A 14,342-nucleotide genomic window follows, 5' to 3' on the forward strand; every position below is an offset into this window, starting at 1 on the left:
TTAGCAAGCTCTTCAGTATTCATGAGGACTTGCCACTTGGAGTGGGCAAGAGGAAAACAATACTCAGAAGACTTTCATAAATGACATGCAATGGTAAGATTGATAGATGATGCCGAGTCTAATGCTTGCGCAGCCCAACGGAAACTTCACATTGGGTTGATTTACCAAACATTAGCCCTGTTTTAATCCTTCCAGTGCTACCTTCCTAAAGTGTAGACCTGGAAGAAGGGATGAGGGGAAGCAAGGAAAACTAGGAAAAGAGAGCAAGAAAGCCTGCCCTGCACCCTCTCCCCACAAAGGATTTTCCTTATTCTCTTTGGTGACAAAAGGACAATATTGCTACGGAAAGTTTAATGCAATTGTTCAAAGCAAATGCATTCAGTTCAAGTGAATGTGATTTGGTTATTCATATTAAATAGTGCTGTTGCAAATGTTCAGCGCTAAGTATTTTGCTTCTCTAGTTCATAGCTTTTACTCTCCATGTTAAAGTTGGGGGGGAGTAGTAGTAGCAACAGCAACAAAAAAAGACAATTCCACCTTCTTCTACCTAGCTAGCTAACACCCTGGAAACAGTGAAGGACTGGCCCATGGTGCCATTGCCAGTGAAAAAGGAGCTCGGGCAGCCACGCGCAGCCCTCCCAGGTTCCATTTTTATCCATGACGGCCTCCTGCAATCCTCTGCAGTGAAAACCAAGCTCCATTTTCATTGCAGAGGGCTGAAGGAGGCTGTCATGGCCTAAAACTGAGCTTGGGAGCCCATTTTCACTGGCAGAGTGCTTAGGCCACCACAGTCACTCCTGACACAAGTGATGTCAAGCTGGCCACACCCACCCTGGCCACACCCGCATCAGTCCCTCAAGGTCAAACACAACCCTGATGCGGTCCTCAGTGAAATTGAGTTTGACACCCCTGCTCTAGATCTTTACTAATCTGGCTTCCACCCGTATTTGACACAAGCCCTTGGTCACTCTGATGGATCATCTCTATTAAGAGAGAATAAGGGTAAAGGTAACCCTATTGATGTTCCTGAATAGCTTCTTGTATTCTTTTGGAATGCTTGTTGAATAGGGTTAGACATGTTAGCATTTCACTTTTTCCTATCTGGAAGATGACAAAAAGTGATCTTGGGAGATCTTTGCTTTATTGGTTGTGGTTCAACCGTCTTGTGGTTCATCACAAAAAGTCATCCTTGTTAGTTGATACTCCTAGCCTGATCCTTCACAAATCTGTCTCATTCCCTTTGAAAATCATCCAAATGGACTAACATTACCAAAATTGTCAGAAATCAGCTGGTACAACATTTCAGCTATGTCCTATAATGCCTTCTGTTAGTCTTGATTCCCCCTCCCCGCAAACTAATATTAGTGGTTTACGATGTTTTGTAAATTCTACAACATTGCATTTTTCTTATATGCCTAAGTCATCCCTGGGAGCGATTGGCATCTGAGCAAAAAAATAAAATAAAATATGATCATAACCCAAGAGGATAGGTGGAAATATTGAAAAAAAATCCTAGAAAGTCTGTCCTCACTGTTATTGCACCCCAGCCTTAGAAGCATCTCAAGCATACTTTCTCCCCAGAGAAAGCCAAAGCAATTTATATTAGAATGGGTGAACCCTTTGGTCAATGTTAAATATGTTGCTTTAGCACAGGAAGCCAACTTTAATCAGACCATTTCTACAATTCTCCCCCACCACATTATTACAGGTTTCATTACAGCTCTAAAGTGGGGACAGAGCATATGGAACTCAAGAGGTTTGAAGAAACCATAAAATAGGGTTAACCATTAACATTCTCTTTTATAGACAACCATTAAAGACAGATGTTCTTGGTGTCTGTGCACCCCAGCTGAACTTGAGTTCTCTGCTTATTGGGGCCCAGGTCATGTCATTTTCATATGAGACATTCCGACCTTTCAAATAAATCTATTGTCTCCCATTTTCATATGGCTGGACATTCATATTGAAATATAGGCACTGATCTTTCCCAAGAAAGTCCCCTGTTTTCAAATTCATTTTCTCTTAATTATACATTTCTAGGCATATTTGATTCTAGAATACACATTTAATATGTACTTTGATGCTTTCTGAGCCAGGAAAGTATGCATTTCCAAGAATGTCTGCATTTTGATCTATCATCTGTGTATGTATGCAATCTATGTCTGCCTGCCTGCCTGCCTGCCTATCTATCTATCTATCTATCTATCTATCTATCTATCTATCTATCTATCTATCTATCTATCATCTCTCAATCTCTGTCTCTTGAGAACCAATAGGTCAACCCAATCAGCTGACTGAGCAACATTCAATTCAGCAATACATACTTGTGATTAAAACAATACAAATTTAAAAACAAAACCACACATTATCATGACATAAGAACAGGTGAACATTCAAGTGAATAAAACCAATTCATCCTCTGGAGGAGCAGTGATTCATCATGAATTGATGAAACAGCCAAGTTTTCATAATTTCCTGAAGGCCAAGAAGAAAGAGACTGCTCAAATGTTGGGTGGGTGGGGGATCCCATTATATAGAAGGGGGCGGTGATCAAGAAAGCTTGCTTCTATAGACCCTGTTGAGAGACACATGAGGAGTCTATCCAACTAGATCCTATTAGATAAATAGATGTTACTGGGAAAAGGAAGTCTGAAAGATACCCAGGACCTTGAAGTCTGTCTGGAAGTCAGCTAGAAACCAGTATAGTTCCCAAAATAGAAATGTTACATGGGTATCACAAGGACACACATCATTACACAAGCTTCTGCATTCTAGACAAGTTGTAGCTTCCACATGCTTTTCAAGGGAAGCCCAATGACGAGTGCCTTGCACTGCAAAACATTGCTGCACACTCCTAACCCCACAGATGAGCTACCATAATCTGTTGGAATTCGTTGCTGGAATGTATTTTTATGCAACAACTACAATAGTATTCATCCAGTGGATGGCAGTATTTACAAGTTTGGATCTATGGTATATAAAAAGGTAAAGATTCCCCTCGCAGATACGTGCTAGTCGTTGCCGACTCTAGGGGGCGGTGCTCATCTCCGTTTCAAAGCCGAAGAGCTAGCGCTGTCTGAAGACGTCTCCGTGGTCATATACTTTTGTATTAAGTAGAGTTTCCTGTTTCCTATTACAGTAAAATAGTTGAGCAGTAAAGCACATGGTGACTGTACTCTTTGCTCTGTGTGGTGCTTTATATAAAGACAATTTCTAACATATTCAATGATATTGAAAGTCATAGAGAAATTAAGCAGGATAAAGTGGATCACACCACCTTTATTTCAGTTTTGGTGGAGAGGAATATAAGAGGAATTCAGACTAAACGTGGGCCTAAAACTTGTTTGAAATGTGTTCAGATAATCTATTTCCTTCAGGGCTCATTGCAGCTGCAACCCAACCTCTTTCTCTACCAACTTCCCCTAATGAGATTGGAGACAGAATAATTGGCCAATGATGGTTTCTTGAGGATAGGATGCATAACCATTTCTTTTAGAGCCATGATGCTCCATCAGTCAAGGATACATTCACAATTGTCCTGACTCAGCTCCTTGTCATCTGTCTGCATGCTTTTACCAAAAAGGGCAGGGATCCAGACTGTAAGTGGCTGGGTTGACGATACAACAAATCCCCTGAACTTCCTCAAGTTTAATAGGCTCAGGTTTTTCCCAAATAATGAAAATCTCAGCCATCTCCTCTGCCCAGTTTACATACAGCTCAAGGAAAAAAAAGAATGAATTTTTCTTCTACATGTGGCTAATTTTGAAGGTGACTTGGAAGCTACAACTGGTGCAAAGTGTGGCAGCCAGAATGTTAGCAGAGTAAGCCCAGTAGTCTATGGTAATAGCCATATTATGGTTATTACATTGGCTGCCAGTAAACTCTAGGCCCAATGCCAAGTGCTATTATTACCTATTTCTCCTGTGAAATAAATTTTGGAAGCAAATTAATATACTAATCCTAGAAATATAAATGGCTAATTTTTTTCCTCTAGTTGAAGTGAACATCTATTCACACGCTTTGATACTGTTTGAGTCTCAATTTATCTCATTGATGAATTGAGGCAGGAGCTCTTTCAAAATACTGTGAAAAGCATCTCCAGAATATGGCTCAAAAGGCCTTTGAGAGTTGGTTAGGAGATCCACCAACTATATCATACTTACCAATGGTGGGATTCAAATTTTTTTTACTACCAGTTCTGTGGGCGTGGCTTGGTGGGATTGGCATGGCTTGGTGGGCATGGCAAGGGAAGGATACTGTCAAATCTCCATTCCCATCCCATTCTACGGAAAGGTTACTGCAAAATCCCCATTTCCTCCCGATCAGCTGGGAGGCAGAGAATAGATGAGGGCAGGGCCAGTCAGAGGTGGTATTTACTGGTTCTCCGAACTATTCAAAATTTCCGCTACTGGTTCTCCAGAACTGGTCAGAACCTGCTGAATACCATCTCTGATATTACCAGTTTCAACAGTTGTGCAATATGTGGCCAAAATGTAGCACTCCAAGCTGGCCAGCATTAATATAACGGACTAAATTTGTCTTAGACTTCGGTGATAACCAAGGGGAGTGATTAGTGCTCATAATTTAGCACTGGCAAAGCAATTTAATCAGATGTATCTTGCTGTTGAAGTAGAAGGCACACCCATCCTCAGCTTTGTGAATGGGTGGGGGAGAGAGAGAAATTTTTTTTTATTTGCATTTATATCCCGCCCTTCTCCGAAGATTCAGGGCGGCTTACACTATGTTAGCAATAGTCTTCATCCTATTTGTATATTTATATACAAAGTCAACTTATTGCCCCCAACAATCTGGGTCTTCATTTTACCTACCTTATAAAGGATGGAAGGCTGAGTCAACCTTGAATCTGGTGGGACTAGAACCTGCAGTAATTGCAGGCAGCTGCTGTTAATAACAGACTGCATTAGCAGTCTGAGCCACAGAGGCCCCTTATCAGAATAACAGATTTGGAAGAGATCTTGGAGGTCTTCTAGTCCACCTCCTGCACAAGCAAGAAACTCTATACCACTTCAGACAAATGGTTGCCCAATCTCTTCTTAAAACCCTCCATTGTTGGAGCACCACAACTTCTGGAGGCAAGTCTGTCCACTGATTATTTATTCTGTCAGGAAGTTTTTCCTTAGTTCTAGGCTGGTTCTCTCCTTGGTTAGTTTCCATCTTTTGCTTCCTTTATTCTGCCTTCAGGTGCTTTGGAGAAAAAATAGGTTGACTCCTTCTTCTTTGTGAGAACCATTCAGATATTGGAACAATGCCAGTTTGATGAACAGAAACTGGTAATGTCTAGTTTGATGAAAAGAAAGACTAGGGGAGACATGATAGCAGTGTTCCAATATCTCCAGGGCAGCCACAAAGAAGAGGGAGTCAAGCTATTCTCCAAAGCATCTGAGGGCAGGACAAGAAGCAATGGGTGGAAACTAATCAAGGAGAGAATGGAACTTAGAACTAAGGAGAAATTTCCTGACAGTTAGAACAATTAATCAGTGGAACAACTTTCCTCCATAAGTTGTAAATGCTCCAACACTGGAAGTTTTTAACAAGATAAGAAAATGGATAACCATTTATTTGGAGTGGTGTAGGGTTTCCTGCCTAGGCAGTGGGTTGGACTAGAAGATCTCCAAGGTCCCTTCCACCTCTGTTATTCTATGTCACCCCTAGCTCTTCTTTTCATTAAACTAGACATAACCCAATTCCAACAATGATCCTTTCTTTGTTTTTAGCCTCCAGTCCCCTAATCATGTTTGTTGCTCTTCTCTGCACCCTTTGGAGAAGAGATACAGCTTTTAAGGTACTGGGACACAGATGCCTATATTTGGCCTGAGGGTCCAAGTTGTTTAGACACAACACAAACTAAGTTTCCAATTCCCATTTGACAAATGATGCAAACCTCAGGTCAAAGCCTGAGCTTCTATTTTGCTGCTGTGGTGAATGAGTCCACGGCAGTCCTCGCTGCACACTGGGGAGACGACTCCAGAGTCGTCTTTTTTTAATTAAGGTTCTGTATTGTAACTAGTCAATGTACATTATTGGGAGAATGAATGTCAATGCCAGTGCTTTTTCTTCCTCTCCTTTATCTTTGTCAATGATTCAAAGACATGATTTATGGTTAGTCTCCGTCTTTCAGGATCATCCATCAAGCACTGGTTTCACTACAGGGTTCCAAGTTGTAAATCATGCAGAAAGGCTGTCACTCATCTTGATTAACCCTTTCAGAACAGAGCACAGCCAGAATGGAGAGGTGGCCAAGGGAAGGTACAGCTCTTTTTTCCTTTGTAAGGCAAAAAACAAAACAAAGCATAATGCCCAATAATAACAGCAGCTCATGGAATTGACAGAACTCCAGCTGTCTCAGCAATTCATCCCTTTATGTCATCCAATAATTAGCAAGAGGGACAAACAAAAGTTAACCCGGCATAGCTTCCAGCAAGACACATTTTGAGGGGTCCTTCTCTGAGCTTGCTTGTTTTCTTCCAGACGTTTCATTACCCAAACTAGGTAACATCATCAGTGCTAGTAAGGGGTGCTCTTTGCCCTCAGTTTATATTCTAGTGGCTTGCCCGTCAGTGTTGGTGGGGATGGTCTTAGAGATTCCAGCAACCTGTAATTAAGGAATTAACCTTAATTAAGGAGAAACTTCCTAACCATGAGAACAATTAACCGGTGGAACAACTTGCCATCAGAAGTTGTGGGTGCTCCAACACTGGAGGTTTTTAAGAAGCGACTGGACATCCACTTGTCAGAAATGGTATAGGGCAGTGATGGCTAACCTTTTTTGCCGTTGCCTGCCAAAAGTGGGGGGAGTGTAGGGGGGTTGTGCATGTGAATGCCCACACCCATAATTCAATGCATATCCCCCCCATGCATGTGTGTGCAACCCCCCCCTTGCATTCCCCCTGCTTTTGGCATGCGATGGCACGGTGGGCCTGGTAGACCCGGTTTTTTGCCCTCCCCAGGTTCCAAAGGCTGTCTAGGAGCCTGAGGAGGGCGAAATGGCCTTCCCCACCCACTCGAAGGCCCTCCGGAGGCTGGTAACGGCCCGTTTGCTGACTTCTGGTGTGCTCGGAAGGCCCGAAAATCAGCTAGCCAGTGTGCGCATGCGCGCCGGAGCTGAGCTAAGGCAACGCTCGCGTGCCTACTGATATGGCTGATATGGCCACCTGTGGCACGCATGCAATAGGTTCGCCATCACGGGTATAGGATCTCCTTCTTGAGCAGGGGGTTAGGCTAGAAGACCATGAAGGTCCCTTCCAGCTCTTATCTGATCGATTGATTCATTGACTGATTCTTTGGATGGGCTGCTATTGACTTCTTTGGCAGTTTCTTGATTGGGGTACTGTTTACTTAATTGCTGGTCTGATGTTAACCTTGGAGTTAATCTCCAAGGTGCTGATAACTAGTGGAGAGGTGCTTGGGTGTCTTTGTTCCTTTTCGGGCTGGGTGATAGTCTTTTTTGCATCGTGTATAGACATTACTAATGTCTATGTGTCTGTTGATGGCTGATTTGTCAGAGAGCCTAGCTTCTCAAAATCCCTTGGCATTTTTTGAAGTTAGCTTGGTCAAGGATGGTCCCCTAGTTCCCCATGGAAACTATGGTTAAATCTGTCTATATGTTGTGAAATTAAAGAATTTTCATCATGTCTTCTGAACGCTAATTGGTGTCCATGGATGCCTTCTTCCAGTCTTCTGTCCTACATAGTGGTCCTACAAAAGGCACATTTTCCAGTGAAAATGTATTATCTCTGCCAATGAAAAAGAACAAGGAATGTATAGTTTTAAAGTTTCTTTGCTAAAACAGGATCACAAACAAATGCCACATGGCTATCCTGTGTAGCCTCGCCTCAGCGTTGAGACACACATGTTTTCATGTATGCAAATTGACAGACATCAAAAGGTCTCCATCCAGGACCCCCCACATGCATGCACACCTGGGCACACCTGTCTATACAAGTACTCCATGCCGCTCAGTATGAGTCATGTTTGTCCTGGCTACAGCAGCTTTGTGAAGTTCAAAGGGACATCTTTGCCAAAAAAAAAAAAAAAAAGTTGGCAATTAACTTGCAGCTTTCACCTCTAGAAATGAGGGGAACAAAGCCGAGTGAACCCCAGTAGTTCTGTGAAGCACAGTAGTTGCAATACCCACTTCTCAAACATGTTTGTTTGTTTTTTTAAAAAAAAAACGAAACTGCCAAGTGTCTCTGAAAATACAAAACTGGGGCAGTGATTTTTTTTTCCCAGAGATAGAATCCAGGAAAGCAGCAGGTATGAAAAACGCCACTTTCTGTTTTCTCTTGCAAGCTCAGCCTGTGTGTATGTTTTTAATAAGTGCCAATTATAGATGTGAAAAACAGGGTTTTGCTTGAAAAATCAGATAGAGGCCAGTTCTGACTGTAACCTTCCTGTGACTAAGGAACAAGTGCAAAAGTCCATTAGCACTTACTATTTCAGGCCTTATAAATTAGCAGTTCTTCCCCCACCCCCCCACCTCTTTTTATTTCTGTGGACAGGAAGACATCAAAAAATGAAATGTGTAAGCAGCATGGGAAACACTAATATACCACTGTGCCTGCCCCTTCTGAAAAGCTGTGGACAAACATTGACAGATATTGGGCCAAGTTGGCTAATCATCCTCCCACCTCTGTCTCCACTGCTGTGGATCAACATTTCCCGTTCCTTTCTCATTTTTCAAAACGTTTTCTATCTCCTCTTGGCTAACAAAAGTGCGGAAGATTGGCAGCGAAGGAAAAACCAAACCAAACCAAGTGAAATTATAAATGTTCTTTCCGCTTCTTTTAACTATCATTTTGAGAGGTCTATGGAGATTCTCAGTCATCCGGGCCATGGTTGTCCCGAAGATGCTTTTTCAAAAGGCAATTGGACTTTCTTTGTTTTTCCTTTAAGATGTTTTGTTTCTCACCCAAGAAGCTTCTTCAGTTCTGTAGAAAAACTGTCCTTTTAGCAGTTCCAAGGAGGTTTCTTGGGGGGTGGGGAGCAGAGACCTCACCCTGCCAACAAGTGTGCATAGTCAAGGCTATGGTGTTCCCAGTTACAATGTATGAGAAAGTTGGACCATAAGAAAGGCTGAGTACCAAAGAATTGAGGCGTTTGAACTATGATTCTGGAGAAGACTCCTGCGAGTCCCTTGGACTGCAAGGTGATCAAACTGGTCAGTCCTAGAGGAGATCAATCCTGACTGCTCTTTAGAAGGCCAGATCCTGAAGATGAAACTGAAATACTTTGGCCACGTAATGAGAAGGAAGGACTCACTGGAGAAGAGCCTCATGCTGGGAAAGATTGAGAGCAAAAGAAGAACGGGACGACAGAGAATGAGGTGGCTGGATGGAGTCATTGAAGCAGTCGGCGTGAGCTTAAATGGACTCCAGAGAATGGCCTGGAGGAATGTTGTCCATGGGGTTGCGATGGGTTGGACATAGCTTCGCAACTAACGACAACAACAAAGGGGGCTCCACACCGATTTGTATTATTTAGGTGATCCTTAGGGCGCAGATAAACCTTCAAGTGGCCTCGACAATTCTCAGAGAGAGTGCTAATGGCTGGATGACTGCAAGGAATATAAAACCTTCCATCCTCCGCCATTCAGTCAGAAGTGAAGAAGCTTCTTAGATGAGAAGCAAAACGTCTTCAAGCAAAAACAAAGGAAGTCCAGTTCCCTTTTGAAACAGTACCTTTGGGACTATCATTTTGAGAACAAATTAATATTGATGTGCCGTTTTTGAATCCATGCTTGTGATGCGGTTTCATTTTGGCTTAACTTGAATTATCCTAAACTCTGAAACTGATTTACAGAATTCTGAAAGCAGCGATGAAATATATGAAGGCTGGGTGGGAAAATGCATTTGGGGAGTTTCTTAGGGGAAAAGATTGCATTACAATTATATTTCCACTTACCTGGAAATAAGCTCCATCGGTCTGATGGTATTTCCTTTCAAGAAGATACCTTCATCTTCCAAGGCAATTTCTGAATGAAAAAGAACCTAGAATCTCTCCAAAGCCTACCTTACCAAGAAGAGCTAATACTGAATTGGTGTAAGCTGGTATACGGAACCCTGCTGATTATTCTTATCAATGGAGGTTGCAGCTGACAAATCCAGATGGCCCTAACTGCAGACATCAAGACCCAAAATTTCTCAGGGTGGAGATGCCAGTTATGTTAACAATTGACTTCAAGGCAGAGGAGTGCAGCCCAAAAAGGCCATTAAACCATAGGCGTGGTGAGAGGAAGAAGCACTGGATTTACGCTACAGTCCGTGTAAAAAGGGAATTGAATTTTCATGTTGGCAGAGAGCAAAACACTGTTTTAGTTTTCCCTCCCTAGTATGCAAGCTAGATTCCTATCTGGCCTGCCATGTTGCATGTCAGAAAGCCTTGTGCCAATCATGAGCTAGAATTTAGTCAAGCTGTGCTGAGTCACACTCCAGGAAGCTGTGCCAATAACCCTGGCACTATTTGTGTTTTTCTTTCTGAAAAGATAGATATTGATTTTGGGCCAGGGGACACATGACATTTTATTGTAAGGAGAAATAGCATTTTTGGCCAGGGCGCACATATGTTTTGCTTTGTAGCAGCACAACCTGTTTATTTATTTTATTTTATTTTTAAAAAAGAAACAAACAAAAATCCAATCCATAGGCATTCTTGAAGCCTGAATCGTCATCATGTTACTTACACCATGTTTTTTTATATAAACCAAAACCTCTGGCTTAGTCCTTTCTGAACAACCCAGAATCTGAAGCCAAGATGTCATGATAGCAAAAAGCACGGCCCAAACCATTGGGGCTTGTCAGCTGCATGACTGGCAAAAAGAAATAATGGGGCTTGTTTGAGGAATGTGTACTAAGAATAATGCACTTATCATTCTAATTAAAGTATGGGCAAAAGCCCTATAACAGAAATCTGTTCCATTGAAGTAATACAGCAATTACATTATAGTAATAACAATGCTTATGTCTCACTTTCTGGGGCTATAGACACCATTACATATTTCTACATAGAATAGAATAGAATAGAATAGAATAGAATAGAATAGAATAGAATAGAATAGAATAGAATAGAATAGAATAGAATAGAATTTTTATTGGCCAAGTGTGATTGGACACACAAGGAATTTGTCTTGGTGCATATGCTCTCAGTGTACATAAAAGAAAAGATACCTCCATCAAGGTACAACATGTGCTTTAACCCAGACGACAAATTCTACATCTATAGATAGTTGAGAACACTCAAATGTTTGCAAGATCAGACAAAACAAAAGACTGACCATCACTCTGTCCGTTAGCCATAAGAAATCTTTTTAGCAGAAAACCTAGGAAGATTTCGAAGGGAAACAAAACACCACAAACTGAACCTTGTGCCATGAACTGAGCTGAGCCTTGAACCAGCCGATCTTGAATGGAAAGCTTCATTCTTCAGACATCTTGCTTGTTTATCTCTTGACCTTTGGCCTACAGATCGGCAGCTTGATGTCCCTGGGGATGAGCTTGTGTGAAGACACTTGAAGACACAAAGACAACATGCCCTTCATAATGAACTTAATAAGGCTATCTACCCAGCCATCCTTATGGATCAGAAAAATAAACAATTGGAGTTCCTGGGACAGGGAAGATTGTGAGGATTCTATTGTGTCTGTGATTTTGCCTATGTGTCTATTTCCTTTCCTGCCTGTGTGTATCATAAGCTTTCCTTCACATAGTGGAACAGGAGCTTGGCAGTCCTGTTCCACTATCACTGCAACCTGTCAGAAGAACAAATGGCACCTCAGGGAACGTGGCCTGATAATGTTGGGTTTGGTGTGGCTTGGTTGCATGCACTTTATGCTTTTTTGTTTTCTTAAAAGGGAAAGAAAACCCTAATCTATGTTTATAAATTGCTAAAGGAGCCCATACTCCACCCCTTTGCTCTACCTCTATGACTATCTGTGGCCTTTGACTTCTTCCTCTTCCCATCTCAATATTTTAACATTTAGTCCCCTAATTCCAGGTGACTACCAAATACGGGGTCAATGGATTAACATGCTCATTCAAAATGATTTATTCTGTATTCCCCTTTCTCCCTCCCGCATCCCACACCCTCCTTTTCTGCTGCGTACAGATGGGTTACTCTCTTGACTAGGTCAGAATGAATGGGCAATATTACAGATTCTAAGCATATCAGCCTTTGTGTAGGAAGATTAGTTTCCTAGACAGAGGGCTCTGTGAACCCAGCAAATAAAAATAGCTTCTAAAAGATCCAATAGAAGAGTAGAAAGAAATACCTTCACGCAAATGTCAGCAGAAATGGAATAAGAAGTTATGCATCTGAAGGGATTAAAGAATGCATCAGGATCTACTTTGTCCTCATTGTAAGATCGGTAAAATATTGTCTATCCCAAATACATATTGTAAATTAAGTCTGATTTTATACCGTCCTAAATTCTTCTATCCAGCTGGGATTAAAATAAGAGTGGTGGGGGAAAATATTGTGCTACTGAAATAAGATTAGGAATAAGTTGCAGCCCATCACCTTGTAACATCTTAATTAAAGCTTTTTTTCTCTGATATAAAGTTGACTCTAAGGCACTCATCTTTAATTTGGATATTTTAAACAATATATGGGAATTAATTTAATTCATTCATATTTAATTAATTATTCCTGAACTGGATATGTTTATTTTAAAGATGGAAGTTAGAAGATTTTTTTTTTGGATGAAATTGGGTTAGTAAGCTTGCATGATTTATTGTTTAATTGATTGATCTATATTTACAACATTTTTTATACTATTCAATCAGAAGATTCTGGAGAGGGTACAAAAATAATAACATAAAAGAGAACCAAGGTTACAGTTCTAGCAAATTTAAACTTGAGTAGAATCAAAATGGGGATGTTGTGGTAGGAAAATTGTACAAGCGATACTACTGGAGAAAAGAATGGATAATATAAAACTCAGCCTCAAGTTAAATTAAAATAATAAGACGGCCCATATTTTGCAGGATCTGACAGAAATCTCAAAAGAGTCCAATGTGCTTGTATGAAATCATGCAATAATTCAAATAAGAAAACTAAAATCTCACAGAATTTTCACAAAAGGTAATCATATAATTGGGCATTTTTACAAGGGATCAAATTATAATTTGTTGAATTCCACAATCTTTCACTGAGACTGTAGAAATATGATATTTGGTGGTTTTGCAAAGTTGGAACTGTTTTTCATGCATGCATGTTTTTCCAGAACAGAAATTTAGAGATATTTTCTTTTGTATATCTTGCATAAGACAGCCCACAAGCTATGCAGCTAGAAATAATTTATGGACTACTTAATGGTGGTGTACTTTTTTTTTCCTTCAGAAAAAGAAAAGATAGTTTTGTGGGCAAAGAACACAATTTGATACCAGCACGAAGACATTCTGATGCAACTTTTTTTTAAAAAAAATCTATTCCTTTCTTTAAAAGATTATCTATTGGTTTCTTAACACATTTTCTTTGCTAAGATCAGTGTGATAATCCTACAAATATAATGCAAATGCAATAGAAGCTACAATGTAAGCAAATGCTATAACTGGCCAATCAGTTCAAGCATCTAAAATGATAGTCAAACAGATGGCTGCGGTCCGATGGATATTTCATAATCCTTACTGCATCCCCTGGGCTGCATCCCACTACTGGGCCACAGCCTGTTTGGAACCGTCCATGCAAGCAGCAAGTGCACGCATGTTGAAACACCACTTGTGTGAGCGGTGGGAGCATGCAGACCTGCCACTCATGCAAATGGAGCTGTGTGCACGAGCATGCGCCTGCCCCTCACACGGAACCATTCTCCCTCTCCCATGCTGATTCCACCAAGCTGGAAAATGTTGGGGACTGCTGTTCTATTTCACAAAACTGCTTCAGAGCACTCTAGCATGCAACGGTACTTCTAGTCTGCAAGTCTTTAAAGCAGCTGCATCTTTTCCTACAATTGAGTAGCTCTTCTCTGCTGCAGCTGCCACATGAACCTAGGGCTGAATTAGGATGCGTCAAAGAGTTGCAGACAACTATTCTGTGCATTCCTCTTCATCCTCCAAAGCAGATTTTTGGGAAATGATTCCAAAGCACTGCATAGCCTTACATAATAGATATTAAGAGCTTGGATTAATATGCTTCTTATTTATTATTAAGTTGTGGCATGATGATATAGAGAGAAGCACTTCTATAGATGTTTTGATCTCAGCCCATATACAGCTTTCAAAGTAAACCCAGGGTTTTAAATTGGTCTCAGAATAGGTAGCTACAGTACATGCATAGAAAAATGCAAGTTTTAAGAAGATTGTATGTACAAGAGAAAATACAAGTTGTTA

General features: G+C 41.0%; 1 protein-coding gene and 1 long non-coding RNA gene across 5 annotated transcripts in view; one reads left to right on the plus strand and one right to left on the minus strand.

Annotated features, from left to right (window-relative positions):
- Positions 1–14,342, plus strand: part of TSHZ2 (teashirt zinc finger homeobox 2) — a 474,179-nt gene that overhangs the window by 244,169 nt on the left and 215,668 nt on the right. The gene's annotated exons all lie outside the window — the stretch shown is intronic.
- LOC131194811 (uncharacterized) overlaps positions 1–14,342 on the minus strand; it is a 56,034-nt gene that overhangs the window by 37,701 nt on the left and 3,991 nt on the right. The window contains exon 3 of the long non-coding RNA XR_009154313.1: positions 11,378–11,523. This is a non-coding gene — a long non-coding RNA (uncharacterized LOC131194811). The remainder of the gene's footprint in view (positions 1–11,377; positions 11,524–14,342) is intronic.

This window comes from Ahaetulla prasina, chromosome 3 (genome assembly GCF_028640845.1).
Source record: "Ahaetulla prasina isolate Xishuangbanna chromosome 3, ASM2864084v1, whole genome shotgun sequence".
Lineage (NCBI taxonomy): Eukaryota > Metazoa > Chordata > Lepidosauria > Squamata > Colubridae > Ahaetulla > Ahaetulla prasina.